We start from the raw sequence: 13,937 nt of genomic DNA, 5'->3' as shown, positions 1-13,937 counted from the left end.
AATTCTCTGCTTGGAACCACACGCTCTCTGATGTTTCTCTTATCAGCAACTAATGCAGCCATTTCAAATGCAAAATGATTTAAGACATGCTTTTTTCGGATTTAAATATTGGCACAAATACCAGTATCACACCGCAAACATTAGTAAATTGCGTTACGTGAATCATTTAAATAATCTCCTCCCAAAGATTTTGCGTCTGAAATGGAAACTCTTAAAAATGCATATGCAAAAATAACTAGACCACACCATTTCAGCACTAATTATCCACTGTGCGTCTTTAGTAAATCGTTATTTAAAGCCAAAATGATGGTTTGAGCTGGCACAAGCTGTTGGTAAATCTGGTCTTAGTTTTAATAGGGCACCGATAGTCAATATTTCATACTTTTTTGTTGTCTGATAAAAGAAACAGAGAATATATAAATGAGATTAAATTAGTAAGAGTAAGAGAAAAGTAAAACAGATTTCAAATGCCAAAGTAGCCCATAAGGCAAAATTATATATTTTTAAATGTATTTCAAAATATACAAAAAATTGACAAAAAAATATTTGCTGAAGTATATTTAGAAATATATTTTTAAAATAAATAAATTTGAAAGCTTAAAAAAATTTATCCCTCCATATATTTCAATCCAAGATAATATATTCACGTCGCAATGGAAGAAAAACTTTATTTATGAACATGTAAACAGGTTTAAATAGGATAAAATTAAATATATTTTTAACTTAAAAAATAATACTTCTTATTAAATTAACTTTTATAATTAGGCATATATTTCAAATATATTTCGGCATTATACATTTATAATATAATATATTTTTGCCATATGAGATGTAAAATAAGCTTTGCTTGAAATACATTTTTAAATATATGTTGATATATGATCTTCCAAATTCAAAAATATATTCTATTGAGCATTACTTTCTACAAAAATATATTTAGCATATATTTAAAATATATTTTGGTCAGAGAAATATATATATTTTTTTTGCAGTATGGGAGTCGAATGCAAATACGACATGATCACGTACTGTAACTGATATGCTAATTTTCACGTGACGCAATGTAGCGACAGTTAGCAACTTTCCAAGCAAGATTGAACTATTTTTCTATTAAAAATGTATTAGTCAACAATCAAAACCTCTTATAAAAGTTTTATATTAAAAAAAATTCCCAATACACATTCTTGTCTTTGAACAACTTTGATGAACTTTTCTGATCCACTTTAAATGTTGACTGGTGTAGTTAGCAACACTGCATCTATTCTCAAACCCACGTCTCTGCACGGTCACGGGGTGGGCGTGCTGGAGTCTGTCGCTAAATTATATATTGATTAAAATTTCTCAACTTGGCATAACAAATAATAAATAATTTGACATTGACTAAAATCAACAATGAAGCATGTAAAAAAGTGTGGGAAGTGTTGTTCAACACTCATTATTTTGTATTCTACTGATTTGTCCCTAATAGCTTGAGTTTGGGCAGATCGCATGCTTTAATTTTCCTGCAGATTGGAGAAAATTGATTACATTCAGTCTAACCTGAACATATTCCACAGAAAGACATCTACTTAGACCATTAATGGCAGAAATTACTGACTAGCACACTCTTCATAACAGAGAATGATTATAATTCTAAAAATAGATACGCTATTACTACTCCACATTTTTATTACATATTTTAAGTGAATTCTGACCTGAATTTTTCATGTGTTGCACATAGGACGTAATTTACATTGGCGTGTAGACCTCCATATGATATTTCAGTTCAAAGCACTGCTGATTGATGTGGTCAGAAAGAGCTAATTAACACAAGCCAACGATCCAAAATATCTTTATCTTTTTATCCCAGATGAGCTGGCTTCCCAAGTGAGACGGAAGCCTTGGGCAAGGACTCGGGTCTCAGCAGAGGATGAAAGTGAAGGATAGAAGCTTAAAGGTAGGAGAGAGCAAGGTGGGGAGCCTTCCTGCTCTACTCTCATATCTTCAATAGCAGAGACAGAAATCTTTGATTGACATTTGTTGATTTTTTCCCCTTGAAGAGCGACAAAGTCCAGGAGCCATACCGTCTTACACTTTATGTGGACATTGATAATTTAATCCTATGATCTAGAATTCTAGATATACTCAGTGTGCAGAACTCTGTCTTTGTGACCATACATAGTCAAATGTTCAGAAAAGTCATTTTGATATCTCTATGGAAAAGGAATGTAATAATAATAATTCAAGAGCATCTTCAAGCCAATTAAAACATGTGGAATCTAATAGTAATAATAAAGAAAAATGACACCACCGAAAACATTTATTTTTATAAATTAACTGAATGATCTGACATAGTACACTGCCTTTGTGGGAGATGCAGGTTTGTAGTCTCTAATGGCAAGGGCCTATAAATGAATCCATCCATGATCAAAAGATATTTCTAAGAAGCTCTACAACACAGTTGTAAGATCTAATGAGCTTGGAAAGGGTTACAAAACATTTGCAAAAGACTAAACACTTATTAATCTACAGTGAAGCAAAGTACAAACAGATTTTTAGAGCAGTGTCCAGTTAAATCATCCCAAGGGTAACCACAGTTTTTCAGGAGGGTAATGGGCATTTCATGCTGTGTCTAATTTTAATGCTCATAAAACCACAAGAAGGAAAACAAATGGAAGGAATTCACTGTTGTCTAGCTTGGCTGCATATCTCCGGGCCCAGACAGCTCAAAATCTTTGAATGAAAGATGAGGATTCAGTTTAGAATTATGTTGAAACCAATATTTGGGTCAAAGCCAGGCTATGCCTCTAAACAGACAACTAGTGCACATACAGTATGAGCAAAACATGAATTACATTCTGGAAACCCATGTCAACTTTTCTGCAGAATAATCCAAAATATCCACGACTTTTTAAAAAATCTGTTTGGATGCTTAGCTTTTACAAATACCTACAGCAGGTGCCACGCGTTATGGTATGTTTGTTAACACTGCAGAAGAATACGAAAAGTCAGATGCAAAAGCCGCTAAATGCCACCTCCGTCAAAAACAGGATAATGATCTTAACAGCTCTCAGCACGTATTATAAGTTCATCAAATACTTTCATGTCATATCTGTTTAAAGGGATAGTTCGACCAAAAATGATATTAAGCATGATTTACTCACCCCAAAGCCGTCCAAGATGCATATGTCCATAATTTTCAGACGAACACATTTTCAGTTATTTAAGAAAATGTTTTAGATCTTTCAGTTAATCAAATGTGAAGTTATGGGGTCCACGTCCTTCAAGTCCAGAAAGTGTGCATCTATCCTTCACAAAATAAATCCAAACGGCTCCACGATGATAAACAAAGTCCTTCTGAGGGTAATCTGCGCCGTTTTGTTGTAGAAATATCCACATTCAAAACTTTATAAACGAAAATAACTTGCTTCCAGTAATGACGCCATCTTAGTCGTGTACGCATTCAGAATGAGAGCTTACGCAGCGTACGGAGGTTTCTGTGCTGCTGTTCTTTGCCCCCGCCCTCCGAATTTGTCATACGTCACTAAGAAAAGTGTGTACACTATGCTAATACTCTCTCCTGAATACAGAGGAGTCTAAGATGGCAGCGCTACCGGACGGTAGCTATCTTCGTTTATAAAGTCTTTAAAGAAATAAATATTTCTACATCACCGCACGGATAACCCTCAGAAGACCTTTTTTTATCATCCTGGAGCCGTTTGGATTTATTTTGTGATGGATAGATGCAAATTTTTTGGACTTGAAGGTCGTGGACCCCGTAACTTTACTGTTTAGATGCTGAAAGATATAAGACATTTTCTAGAATAACTGAAAATGTGTTTGTCTGAAAAATGATGGACATATGCATCTCGACTGGCTTCGCGGTGAGTAAGTCATGAGTTTAATATCATTTTTGGCCGAACTATCCTTTTAACTCTTTCCCAGACAGCGTTTTTATTTATTTATTTATTTTAAATTGCCAGCCAGCGCCAGCATTTTTCATGATTTTCACAAAAGTTTAATGCCTTCCAGAAAGTTTTCTTCTTAAAATATATAATATATTCAGCAAAGTCCTCAAAGTGCACGGAAGACAAATGTGAAACGACTGTGGAACACATTCAAACTTGGGTCCCTTGTAAGTACCTGAATGCAACCCGAATGTGGCAGCACTATGCATTACAATGCACCCTAGTGTGTGGTTTAGTTTCTTAATTTTTACCATTTGAATTCTGACTTTCATCATTTGCAATATTTCAAGTTACATGTTTATTGATTTTGCAACTCTTTACTATGTCTTGCGCAAATAAGTGTCGATAGCTGTCAATGTTTTCTTAGGAATAGATATTATCTGAGATTGCACACTAAGCAGCCGATCATACCAAATGGACTGCACTACCTTTATTTGATTGACTTCAGAAAAAGCAGTCCACTGCATTTTTTATATTGCTAGGCAGCCACCGAGGCAGCTGTCCTGTCAATCAAATATTAGAGCGTAACCGCTCTTGAAACTTTGGCTTGCTTTTACTGTCATATTAGAAAAAACTTTAAAAAGAGAACGCTTGCTTTGACCTTGTTTGAAGGTGAGAGGTGCACAAACAGGCAGGAGACAGTGAGTGAGTGCAGTCTCCGGTTGTTCCAAGCAACTGTAAACTTCTGTCACCACAATGGAAGGACACCTCTCTCCATATTCGATTGGACAATGGAAAAATGTGAATGACATTGGGCATTTTTCCAATGAGAGTTGATATTTTTCAACTTCAGCACGCTCCTGCAAAAACACATTGTGCGACAGGCGGCAAAAATGAGGTGTTCGGTGGGCATAATTGGCACGCATAACACTCACTGCCCATAGAAAACAATTTGAAAAAAGGCAGGTCCCACTGCCATAAACACATTCTAATCGATATTTTCCTTTATGTGGCTGTACAAACACTTCATGTTGAAAGAACAATTCAAGAGTCACGCATTTTTTGAAACACAGATGCCAATCTCAACAGACTTTGTGAACTATGTAGCCTTAACGGTAGATCTGCATTTCCCAAATAAAGCAAACCTCAAGACATGCATTTGTTTTATGATGCCAGTTGCATCGTATTATTTTTCAATTGTTTTTGTTTTGAACCTATATTATCAGTATTTAATGCCTGGAATCAACCTGAACCGATTTTGAAACACTACACTTGCCGACTTTGTAAATGGTTACAGAGAAGAACTGCAAATCATGCACTACATGACTGACGATCATACACTAGCATAGACTTTCCAGATAAAGTCGTTGTTAGGACACACGTGACTGAACTTGGATGCAAAGAAGATGAGCGCTTAGGTATTGTAGTGACTGTTTTGTGCTAAATCACAAAATTAAAACAACTTTTGCATGTGGTCTTGGGTTGATGCAGTCAATAGGACTCTACAGATTACAAAGGGAGGTGAGAGGTGGGTGTAGTCAGTTGTTTTATCTATGCTGATGTGAGTCAAATATTGAGACTAGTTTTTTATGTATACAGTATTATGACTTATCGTAACTGGTTTCTGTAGTGACTAGATATATTGTCGCTGTCCGATGGAAACCACGTATGTCCATTTTGCCGATTTTGAGATTTTTTCAACGGATTGAATGTCCAGGTTCATTTCCTTATACAGTATGCTTCACATATCTAAATGGCCAATGAAAAGTTGTGAAATCATGTCATCTGATTTTCACGTACATCAATTTGGTGTCAAAGCTGTCAATCACGGCACGTATCTCCCGCCCTGTGGAAGCATCTCACCGGTCTCGTGAAGTTTCATCGAAGCTCAGCATTGGATAGCCAAATAATATATAAATAGAGCCTGGTGAGACAATGACTTTCCTTCATCGAGGTAAACGTTTTCCCCTGACGCCAGACGTATGTCTAGGAGTGACAAAATTACGGTAGGAATGTCTAGCATTACCTTGTCAGTGTATTGATTCATGCCCCTTCATAGTTTGCAAGAGACATTTAATACATTTGTAATTAATATAAAATAAACTAAGCGTATTTAATAAACTAAGACGTAGGCTATATAATAAACTGAGCGTATTCATTTGTCAATATGAAACGCGACTTGGCCATTCTAATTAATGATCGGAAGAACGCGTATCGACCACCGTTAATGTAAAATATGCATGTATGTCCATTTAAACTCAATTTTGCTCAAATGTGGATTATAGTCCAAATCTAAATAAATGCATTATATACAGCGGGAAAAATAAGAATTTGACACATCAGCATTTTTATCAGTAAGGGGATTTCCAAGTGGGCTATTGACACAAAATTTCCACTTTATTTATTATGACTCAACTTGTATACTTAAATGTTCTGATTTCTTTGTATGAATTCAATATTTGGCTTGATGGCTACATCTGGTGGAAATTTTGTGTCAATAGCCCACTTTGAATTCCTTTTACTGATAAAAATGCTAATAGGTCAAAAACTTATTTTTCCTGCTGTATTTGCACTTTTTAAAAGCAAAAAAATCTGCTAACTTTCCAAGCTACAAGTGAAGCAGTTCTTCTGCCAGATGATCTCAGCTTTAAACCTTCTAAAGTCCTGTAAACTGTCCTCATATATGTCCAAGACAACATGAACATGACACTGGACGTGAAAATAATAACTGTGCCGGGCTGAAACTAGCAAAAACACTTCCGTTATGCATTGCGCTGCATTGCGCCAGGTGTTTGTTAGGGCCCAAGAGTGCAAAATATCAAACATATCAAATAAAAAACTGTCAACGCAGATTTCCCAAAATCTGCACACTGGTTTAGACTTTGTGCAACAATTGTGAAGTCATCCAGACTGCAAATCTGAGCAAAACTTGTGGAGTGTATTCCAGGCTTTAGGTTTGTTGCCTGTTTTGGTTAATTTATTATGTTTGTTAAATTTTGTATTTAATTTAAGGTGCTCTTTCAGTATTTCCATTTCAGCTTGCAATAAAGATTGAGTAATATTGAGCTCCTCTCAACTGTGAATGCTCAAACCCTCTTTTTATTACCACTTCCAAGATGATAATTTCACATTTAAAGTCAAATTAATCTATGCCCACCGTCTAACTTCCTTTCACGGCTGTGAAAGTGACTGAATATCTTGACAAATTCAGGGAGAAAAGAATCTCATGCATCACTCCTAATGATGAAAATGATTGCGTAATCTTGGCAAGTCTGTCTCTTTGGCGGCCGCAGTGAGACATCACTGTCTGCTCTTTACAGAATCAGTGTCAGGGGTACCTTTCCAATCCAGCCAACCAAACAAGTTTAGAGCAGGCTATCACCTGATAACAGATGACAGCACAGCACTGGCATTGTAAGAGAAACCATCTAGCTGAGAGCGAGCCATCAACTCAAGGAGATTTTAGTTTGCTATTCCCTCTGCAGTGCAATTATGCTGTATAAGTATTTTTTTCTAATCTGCACGGCTTCAAGGTCAATACCTTTCTATCAATTTCAAAATAACTATATTGCATGCGTTTAGCACCGCGGTCAAGGTTGGAGAGTTTTCCCCTCTGAGATTATTTTAAATTCAAATCTTTACTTGTTTTACATCAGTTTAAGTGATGAATGAGGGACCTGTAGGGAATGCTTGTGTGTTTTGTTGATGCCATGTCTTTTTTGTTTCCGGTGAAATGCCAAATACCTATGCCACTAAACAATTTGTTTACGCTAAAGAAATGAATTGCATTAAACCCTATTACCCTCAGCAAGAACCAAGCATACCACAAACATCCAATTAACATTTCACAAAGTGTGCAGGAAGGTTAAACGTTCTCCTTAGCACCCCATGGCACAATATGATGAAGTTTTTAAAAGCCTGTTGAATGCCGGAGAGTCCAATTTTAGCTTCATGCTTGGTGCTTTAACTTTGTTATATTCATTGGTTTCAATCATTAAAATAGGCAAAGAAAGATTGGTTGGTCAGTATTATTTGTAAAAACCTAATTCCGAGCAACATACTCAGTCTCGCTCGTAAAAGATCTTTGGCTGCAGTCTACAAACTCTTCATGAATTTTTCATATGTCGCCAGATGAGTATTGCAGTGACATTAATGAAAAAGACAGGTGCTCCGGTTTAATAGATGTTTGTTTACTTCAAGTGGAAGCGATGGGGAATGAAATCACAGCATTCTAAGCCCTTACTGCAGATACTATACCTTATCAAACATCTAAACGAAGAGCGCTCAAAGTATTTCGTATGTATTGAGTTTCTAAACAGCTGGTGCTGAATAATTTGCAAAGGCCCATTTCTTTTCCCCTAAAAGAATGTCATATTTGCCTCGGGATTTGTTCGATGTTAGTTTCTCTTTTCCGTTAAACTCTTTAAAAGTTGTTTTGTATTTTATAAAACAGTCTTGCGTGAAGAAAATATTGTTGTGCAGTTGGATTATGTATGTGCATGTGAAACGTGGGTGTAATGAGCCACAGCAGGATTCTTTTTACACAGTTTTCTGAACTTCTACATGTACATATATGCAGTAACTTTAACAGCAGTATGGCATACATACGCACAGCCAGTGGCGGTGCTACATGAAATTACACCCTGGGCAAAACTTTCTTTGAGCGACCCCCCCACACACACACAAAACACAAAATTCTGCACAAACATATGTGAAAGAGAAATATATACTTCTCAATTGCAAAAATCCTTCATAATCCACACTTTTTAAGATGCACAATCTCCACCTCCAACATTGCCAAAGGAAAATAAACACAATTCAGCACAAAGTATGACACTATAAGTTATCAGAACTTGCAATAAATATACACTAAATGCATAAATGTGCCAGAATTCAGATACATAAAAAATGTAACACGAGCAGGGAGCAACAATAGTATAAAATATTTAGAATAATGTACAAATAAAATATATGACAGATATTCTAAATAGCACAACTCCTTTATCACACAAATGTGGACACAAACTAAAACTAAAACCTGGCTGACCTCCAACTTCATTAGCAATTTTACATTATTCAGAAAAACAAAAATGTGTACAAACTATAGACTTGTATTGAATATGTTATGAAAGAAAATGTGCGTTATTAAGAAAGTCAATATTTTTCCACTATACAGTGGATCCCCTACCAACCCCACCCCTCCAAAGTTCCATTTGGAAGAAACCCAGACGTGAACTATCCCCCCGTCACGCCCGCTTTCCCCCTCTCACACTGCTTAAAGGGGCCATGGCATGAAAATCTGACTTTTTCCATGTTTAAGTGCTATAATTGGGGTCCCAGTGCTTCTATCAACTTAGAAAATGTGAAAAAGATCAACCCAGTAACTTAGTTTTAATAAACCATTCCATGCAAGCATGTGAAAAATTAAGTCATTGAAATTTGGCTCTCCTTATGATGTCACAAGGAGGTCTTATAATAATAATACTGCACTATCCCACGGCACAGCTATTTAGTGCAGAGAGAAAGAGAGAGAGAGAAAATAATTTACAGCACAATTGAGTTTCAGTTTCAACAAACCACCATCATTGTGATCAGTGTTTGAGTTTCATCAGCTCATTTGCATTTAAAAGGACACACCCAAAAATGGCACATTTTTGCTCACACCTACAAAGTGTAAATTTTAACATGTTATAATCAATTATCTATATGGTATTTTGAGCTAAAACTTCACATGTGTACTCTGGGGACACCAAAGATTTATTTTACATCCTAAAAAAATCTTGTGACATTGCCCCTTTAATTTCTCTGTGCTACACTGTCAGGACAAATTGACAAAAAATGGTCCCTGTCACTGGGGTGATACACTGTGAACTCTGATGCTCAATGTAATTAAATAGATTAAGTAGTGTGATCCTAATTTATTAAAGAAAATTGCAAACTAAGTGCTCTTCCGCCATTCTTTATAGTTCTCATTTTTTATCCGCTTAAAAATCGGCACATTTTATTTTATGCGCACATACTTACTTGTGTAACTACTCATGTAACAGTCTTTAAATAGGGAAAACATGGAAGTGTTTGGATCCTTCTAAATTCATCCCTGTTTGGTCCAATTTATAGTCGTGCATAAGGTCTATGCCTCTGCGTAGCCTGAAGTGCACCTCAGCAAATTTTTAACAGCGCGTCAGTTCTAACGCAGACCACAAGCGCTGTAATTGATCCACTATAACCCCTCCCGTCAAGGAAAAAAAACTGCGTCATAGGTATATCCGTTTGCGATGGTGAGAACAAAGATGGACCAAGTTGAGGAGTGATTTAACTTAAACTTCAACATTAGTCACTGTTTATTTACTTTCATGGCTGCTGGTCATCTCAAAACATACACAAACATGTGCTGTTTCTTCTTTGCTTGTGTGTTAAACTTGCCAAGCTACTTCTTCATTGACTGTCGTGCTGCAAATGCCTACCAGCGGCCTGCATGTGTGTTTGCACGTCGACGCAAAAGTATAAATGAAAACCGACACATAACGACCTACGCACAATTAGAATGAGCCCAAGGAATGAATGGGGCTAGGATAAATGCTAAAACATTTACGACGCATTACAAGTAATGTGCATTACGTAATAATATTACTTTTCTGAAGTAACGAATAAAGTAACGCATTACTTTATAAATGTACACATTAATATTTGAGTTACTTTTTTAAGTAATGCGAGTTACTTTTCAGTTTAATTAATTCAATTTAAAAATAAAATAATTTACTGAATTAAACTGAACATATAAACATAGAATTACTCACTCTGTACGCCTGAGCGGGAGGGTGATTCTCACGAAAACTTGGTTTTAAAAATGTCAAGCATGAAAATGTAAAAATTGCTTAAATTTACTTTTTTCCCACCAGACATTAAAAAACAAAGTCTGGAGTAAATGGGAACATTAATTTAAACACTTTACTTATCATTTAACACTTTTTGTAACATAATTTAAAAAATTCTAAAAAATCTCATTACCACAACAGTCAGAAAACATCAACACTGACATATTTTCAAAATGACATGACAAACCTAAAAGAACATAATTTGGAGATTCTGCACATGCATTTAAAATCAAAGTATTATGCTTCTATTAATTAAATTAACATTTAATAAGCATATGTTGCGGTAATGATAATCAAAATGTTGTGTAAGCATTCTGACAAGACAATATTTCAAATTAACTGTAAAAAAATGATCTTACCTGGTAGCCATCTTGAAGTAACTGGTCCATGTGCTTGGTCACTCAAAATCAAACTTTATTAAAATTCTGTACGTGTGCTTAAACTGTTCTCAAAAAGTGTTGCGGAGGATGAGAACATCAGGCATGGACACATAATTTTCCTAAATTTTCTTCATTATTATTATACATGAATATTCAGTAAATATTTTTTCTGTCATCTAGCAAAACATCCATTTATTTTTTTTTCGTAATATTTTTGTGTTAATTTGATTAAATTACAACATAACGCATGTTCAAACACAGCCGGACACATTGCGGTAATGAGAATTTCAGCAGAAAATGAGATAAAATTTCCAATTATAAATTCTTATGTTGAAATCACACATTGTGCAAGGTAGAACACAGTATTGTGTTAATTCTGATGCTTTTTAATGTTACTATATTACACATTTTAAAGCTAAAATCATTAGTGCCGTGGTGTTTCAATGGTTTCCTGAGAATCACCCGAGAACAGTTTGAGTCAGAAACGAAGATGGCAGGCCAGAGCTTGACATTTTTGTGATCATAAAAAACACCTGCAAGGCCTGAAAGAGATCAAGCCTTAGCCAAGTAAGAAAAAGTAACTCAAAAGTAACTTAAAAGTAACGTAGGCATTACTTTCCATTAAAAGTAACTAAGTAACCCAATTAGTTACTTTTTTGGGGAGTAACTTAATATTGAAATCATGCATTACTTTTAAAAGTAACTTTCCTCAACACTGTTCACAACGCGTTGAACAAAGATTAAAGAAAAAAGAAAGGTACTGTATGTATTAATTAGTCTACGTTGAGGAAAAAACATAGTAAAATATTGAAAAAAGCTGGTGTTTCCTTTAACATTTCTAGTTAAATTTAACATTTCCTCAGTTAAATATAGTATGAACATTGTTTTAGTTCGACATGTCTCAAGTGATATCAAATAGGCTTACATTACCATGCTTTGCTTGCCACTTTAGTCCTTGATTTGTCTGGGCACATCTGAAGCCCACAGGAGATGTCGATGTCTTAGGTACTTCTCAAAGTGTCCTTTGTAATTATTTAATGGTCTGTGCATAAGTGCTTTCGGTCCTAAGTGTGCCTATAGCACAGGGCTGAGAATAATAACCGGCTTAGTTATGCACTGGGACGTATTTTGTAACTGAGAAATGTGCTTGCATCACCTGTCATACTTTGACAACGGCAAAACCCATAGTCATTTTCTCCGGATTTCTTGCCAAATCACGAGCACAAACGAAAATTGATTCCCTGGACCGAAATGAGTGCTTGTTTAAGCTTGAGAGATAACAATTTGTTTGTGTCATTAGTCACATGTGGCAAACATGCACATATCGAATGCGCCCTCTCCGATGGCTGAAGGATGGTGCTTAATAACACATGTGATTTCAAACTTACCAGTGCGATTGATTAGGCCTCAGAGAAATCGATAACGCGCGGTCCCCGGCGAAAGAAAATGCGGACATTTTTCAGTTTTATTAGGTAGCCACAGGTACTGCCATATAAGCCGACATAATGGAGAAACAGACTGTTTTTGTGTAGTACAAAGGTTGTGGGATATATCGCAGAGGCCTGTGATGTATGCAACAGCATAACGAATGACATAATCTTGAGAATATATCGCCTCATATATCAGATGAGTTTCATAGCTGATTTCAAGGTTCAACTACTGCCGTGCTGCCTACTCGTCTGGCTGGAAAGAAAAAAAAAAAAAAATGGAGAAGAAAATCTAATCAGGTCGTGTAAAACACTTCTGAGGGTGTTTGCGAGCTGTTAGAAGATTGATGACCTTCCTTGCATGCGAGTCCCTTGTTCTCCGTTGTAATCTGGGTGATATAGCATGCTAAGTCAAGTCAATTAAATGATTGGGTGATGGGGTGGTTATCGGTTAGACTGGTAGGATTCTTTAAATATCACAGTATTCCCGTGTCCCCAGTGCTCTGGTCACTCATTTGCCCTCTAATTATCTTTTCTTAAAACCAGGGTTGATAAAGGCGAAGACCAATAAACACATGCTGCTATCTTTCCTTTCAATTACCCCAACTGTTTGATGGGGTACAAGGAGAGCTTTGATAAGACGAATGCTTTCTTTTTTAAAGAGAAATGTTTGCCTAATGACCACACAGGCAGGCCGTGATTACATATTAAACTACTTCCAAACATGTATTGCTATTATTAAGGAGTCACCGCTATATACAAAAATATGATGAGAGGTTTATCAGCCTTTTTGATAGAAGGTATGCGATTTGTTATTTATATATCTGAGCTTGAAAGGGTTGTTATTAAAATAAGTATGCCAGGATTTTAGATTGCGGTCTAATGACTATGCATTTGAATCATTCATTAGTGAAGAGATCTTTAAAGGTTATTCACGCTGCGAGATCTAATTTTTGCCTGGGACTAATAATCCAAAAGGCATTGTCCCTGTTGTTGTGAAGTGTGACAGGTTGCGTCTGACTAACAGGTAATAATGTTAAATTAAATAAATGTAATAATACTAGTTACCTAACCTCATCCCATCCCAAATCTACATGACTTCCTTTCTATAGCGTAACACAACTAAATGATTTTATTTTAAAATCTCAGTTATTTTATATTCATGACAGGACTCAAAATGCTGAAAGATGTAATGCAAAAGCATTGTGAGCCAAAGCAAATGCATCTCAGTGCTAAATTCAAATATGGTGGTACATTTGAACTTCAAATGTCATTGGTTTATGTGTCTCAAAGTTGCCATATAAAATTTCTTCACAAGACGCAAGAACCAATGAGATTTTGTGTTAAAGGTGGAATACGTAGAATTTT

The sequence above is a fragment of the Misgurnus anguillicaudatus genome, chromosome 8 (genome assembly GCF_027580225.2).
Source record: "Misgurnus anguillicaudatus chromosome 8, ASM2758022v2, whole genome shotgun sequence".
NCBI lineage: Eukaryota > Metazoa > Chordata > Actinopteri > Cypriniformes > Cobitidae > Misgurnus > Misgurnus anguillicaudatus.
Note: the sequence above shows the minus strand (reverse complement) of the source record.